General features: G+C 42.2%; 1 pseudogene; it reads right to left on the bottom strand.

Annotated features, from left to right (window-relative positions):
• Positions 1-969: 969 nt before the first annotated feature.
• Positions 970-1913, bottom strand: LOC137775775 (uroporphyrinogen-III synthase pseudogene; annotated as a pseudogene).
• Between the last annotated feature and the right edge of the window lie 3113 nt (positions 1914-5026).

Raw genomic sequence — 5026 nt, 5'->3', positions numbered from 1 at the left:
AGATCCCACATGCTGTGGAGCAATTAAGCCCACACGCCACAACTACTGAGCCTGCGCTCTAGAGCCTGCGAGCCACAACTACTGAGCCTGTGTGCCACAACTACTGAAGCCCGAGTGCCTAGAGCTCGTGCTCTGCAACAAGAGAAACCACCGCATTGAGAAGCCCATGCACCGCAATGAAGAGTAGCCCCCGCTCGCCGCAACTAGAGAAAGCCTGCATGCAGCATCGGAAGACCCAATGCAGCCAAAAATAAATAAATTAAAAATATATATATATAAAAAAAGAGAAATCAACACTTTGCAGCAGATTCACTCATTTTAATCTCACTAGAGAAAGAAAAAATTTCTCGTGCTTTAGAATAGTGTTATTTCCTCAGTAAATGAATTATAAATTTATTAATTATTTACTTTGATGCTGTCACTGGGTAGGAATTTATATATCATTAAAGTAGTAAAGGCCACTATAAGGCATGAATTACGCTGACTTTATGTAGTAGTATTAGGGGCTGACAAACTTTTGACTTAAAGAAGAACCCACAACATGAGTGTTAAGAGTTTTAAGTTTTATTCAGGGTCTTGCTGAGGCCTATAGCCAGGAGCAGCCTCTCAGCAGCGCTGAAGAAACTACTCTGAAGAGGTAGAGAAGGAGCCAGCCAGAATTTTTTGCCTAGGAAATACGTGTAGTCATGCATACATCCTGGCAAAAAATTACTACTACAGTAGTCACAGTGAACAGATATCTTTTTTTTTTTTTAATGTATAGCTGATTCACTCTATTGTACAGCAGAAACCAACACAACAATGTAAAGCAATTATACTCCAATAAAGATGTTTAAAAAAAAAAGAAAGAAAGAAAGAAACTCCCTGAGATTGGGAACCAGCAAACAGCAGACATAATTTCAGGAGAAGCAGTTTGGTCACAAGATGACTTTTCCCTGTGAGCCTTTTATTCCCTCTGAAATCGTCTGGTCACAGGAGAGAGGGCGTCTGGAGAGCTCCGCTCTCGGACTCACCACCACGGGCCTGGCCGGGCCAACGGAGCCTGCCTGCAGGGCTGGACCCAGGCTGCAGACAGTGTCCCGGAGCAGTGCCCCGGACAGCCCAGTGCTGATGCCCGTGCTCCGTCCCTGGGCACCGACCGGAGTGAGCGTGCCAGTCAGGGTGGAGGGAGGGGCGGGCAGTGTCTATACAACTGAGACAGTCCTGACCCCCCAGGGGTGCTGTGAGCTGCACCTTAATCTGGTCAATGTTGTCACCAGATAACCTTGAATATGTTTGAGACTGTGTGTCAGGCCAGAGGGAATGAAAAACGTGATGCTGGCTGGAATGCCCTGCTGGGAATAGTAGCTGTTGAGGTTCCCCTGGATTCCTGGGTGTGGGATCGTCCGGTAGACGGTTAAGCTCTCCACGGGGATCCCTCTGTCCTTGAGCATTTTCAGCAGGATTTCTCTTTTGAGGGTTCCACGGGGAAACAGAAGAGGCAGTGCTGATGACTCCCTAGAACAAATGCACTCTGCAAGCTTTTCTGCATTTCCACAATTTTCTCCTTCTGTATGCAGGCCAATTTTATTCACTAGAGAAGCAGTAGCATTTCCCACCACATACACTGACTTAGCATTCCATTTTTCTTTCAGAGACTTTCTCCAGACTTTGGTTTTATTGTCTTTCTCCAAACACAGCTCCACTGCTTCCACTGCTCTGGGACTGGTAAAAATGAGGCCCCCGTAACCTTCAGGGTGAGACAGCTTCTCCGAAAAACTGGGAAGAGACAAAAACTCAAATGATAAAACAGGGATCAAAGTGGCTTCGAGTCCATATAATCCTAATTCCCTGATGTAGGGATCCTGGCCACAGTCGTCCTCCTCAGGGTCTTTCAGTAAAAGAACCTTCATTATTACCTGGCAGTCTTTACAGGGTGCTCGTCTGGCTGGTGAGGCACTCGGCAGGCGCCCAGTGGGGGGCGGAATCTCACGGTTCCCACCAACGGGCAGCGAGGCTGCGGGAGCGACCAGCCGGGAGGGTGGCCCCCTCACCGCGTGGCCGGCGCTGCCATGGCGACGGCTCTCCCTGGGCCCCAAGCACCAGCACTTGCGCCGGGGGTCGCAGAGCCCCAGCCGCGCTCAGCTGGAGCTCACGCATGCGCACCGACACCCCGAACAGATAAGATTACTACTACAGTAGTCACAGTGAACAAATATCTTAAGTTAATGATTTTAGGGCTTTGCTATGTAAGGGAAGATGCAAGAATCTGGGGTAATTTAAATTCTTCCTGAGATATACATCTAACTATCTAAGGGCCTGTTTAGCCAAAGAACAGAGTGCCTTATCCTGTTTTTTCATCCTGAATACATCTCAAGGTGTACTGTCAGTGGGCAACTGCAGTGGGTTGTGACTTAACCCTTGTATAACTGGTTGGTGAACGATGCTTTTTGTTTTTTGTTTTTTGTTTTTGTTGTTCACAATACAGAAGATAACCTCCAGAAGACCTAATTGAAGAAGATGATACATTTATTTTAACAGAAACTTAGTAAATAGTATGATATTTTGAGCTGGTACAAATTGAGATTCCAATTGTTTTATGTATATATAAAGTGCATAATTTATAACATGTTAATTTAATTTCTATGTCTATATTTTGACCAGGTATTGCATATATTAATGACCTTTGTAAGGAAGTATATATACACACCTCTTAGAAGATTTACACAAATTTGAGGTGTCACCTGAAAGTGTCATGGTACAAGTTTGGCCTTGTACTTAAATTGAAAACTATTGCTTCTTAAAGGGAAGTGATCAGTCAATATCTTTTTTAAATCATTTGGAAACTGGAAAGAAAGCAGTTACTTTCTAAAAAACACAGTACGTGGCATAATGGAGCCTAGCGTTCCATGAGATTAGGAGAGAGGCACCCAACTTGAACCTGGCCTACCAGGAGAAGTTTCCTAAAGGACTTGAAATTAAAAGAGACCTGAAAGTGAGGAGTTGGCCTGGTGGAGGAGATAAATAGTTACCCTAGTGTAAGAAGCAGGACACACAGGAAGAAAGGCAGAAGGGGCGGGGTTCAGGGGAGAGACAGAGAGACAAAGTTGCACTTACAGGGCATGGGAAGAGAGAAATGAAGCTGGAGAAAAAGTAGGGTCAGATCATAAGAACCATGTATGTCATGGTAAAGAGTTAGGACTTTAAACGAAATAATACCATTTGCAGCAACATGGATGCAATGAGAGATTATCATACTAAGTGAAGTAAGTCAGAAGGAGAAAGACAAATACCATATGATATCACTTATATGTGGAATCTAAAATATGACACAAATGAACCTATCGATAAAGCAGAAACAGTCTCACAGACATAGAGAACAGACTTGTGATTGCCAAGGGGCAGGGGGAGGGGAGGGATGGACTGGGAGTTGGGGGTTAGTAGAAGCAAACTATTACATATAGAATGGATGGACAACAAGGTCCTACTGTATAGCACAGGGAACTATATTCACTGTCCCGGGATAAACCATAATGAAAAAGAATATAAAAAATATAACTGAGTCACTTTGCTGTACAGCAGGAATTAACACAACATTGTAAATCAACTACACTTCATTAAAAAAAAAAAAAAGAGTTAGGACTTTATTCTGATGCCAGGGGAATGATTTTTAACTTTTAAGCAAGAAGTGATGTTATCAGATTTGCATTTTAGCAATCACTTTAGCTGTCCACATCCCTCATTTTTATCCCATTAGATAAAAAAATACTGATCAATACTGAAATGTTTCATCTCAAATGATATACCACCTCCAAGACTGAATGAATGAATGAATGAATGAATGAATGAAATATTGGGGAAATTTACTTAAATCTGGCACATATAGGAAGTTTTAAAACTGCTACCTACATCATGGGTTTGGTTTTGTTTTGTTTTGTTTAATTTAGTTTTTGTTGTAGTGGTTTGGTTATGATTTGTTAAACATCTCATACATAAATGCTGCTGAACTATCACTGGTTGCCAGGAAAATTAGAACGTGGAATAACAGAATGCAATTCTATACTACTACATTCCTCTTTCCTGACCAGGAAACACAACTCTAAGATTCTGAATACTCAAGCTTTCCATATGTTATTGACTATTTTGGTAGATTAAATTGCATAACAGAATGCAGTTCTATACTACTACACTCCTCTTTCCTGACCAGGAAACACAACTCTAAGATTCTGAATACTCAAGCTTTCCATATGTTATTGACTATTTTGGTAGTTTAAATAGCAGTAGGTATTGATGTACATGCTTTCCAAAGACTAGTGCTATGAAACAGTAACCCATGAAGTGGGCAGGTCCAGAATATAAAGATAAATTTATTAGTTCCAGGAGCGACATCCCATAAAATGCTTGGTTTTTTTTTCAAGGAAATACAGAAATGCAGTCATTCCTCTGACAAATATTTGCTAATATTACATTTGCACCCATTAGTGATGTTATTAATATCACATTTATACCTGTTGCTCTGTTTCTGTATCTTTCTAAATACATTCTAAGATTTTTGTTTTAATTCCACATTATACTGGAATCTCTTTGGAGACATTTTAAATGCATTTAAACCCACCATGCAGATATCTACAATGCACAAACTCAATGATCATGAGGTATTTAAAGTAATCAAGGGACTTCACTGGTGGCGCAGTGGTTGAAAATCCGCCTGCCAATGCAGGGGACACAGGTTCGTTCCCTGGTCTGGGAAGATCCCACATGCCATGGAGCAACTGAGCCCATGCACCACAACTACTGAAGTCCACGCGCCTCAATGAGAAGCCTGTGCACTGCAACTAGAGAAAGCTGGCGTGCAGCAACGAAGACCCAATGCAGCCAAAAAAATAATAAAGAGTAATAATAATAAAGTAGCCAAACTCTTAGAAACAGAAAGTAGGATGGTGGTTGCCAGGTGTTGGGAGGGGTGGTTGCCAGGTGTTGGGAGAGGTGGAAAGGGGACCGATTGTTCAATGGGTATAGAGCTTTGGTTTTGCAAGAGGAAAAATCT

Source organism: Eschrichtius robustus, chromosome 13 (genome assembly GCF_028021215.1).
Source record: "Eschrichtius robustus isolate mEscRob2 chromosome 13, mEscRob2.pri, whole genome shotgun sequence".
Lineage (NCBI taxonomy): Eukaryota > Metazoa > Chordata > Mammalia > Artiodactyla > Eschrichtiidae > Eschrichtius > Eschrichtius robustus.
Note: the sequence above shows the minus strand (reverse complement) of the source record. Positions and strands in the feature narration are given on the sequence as shown.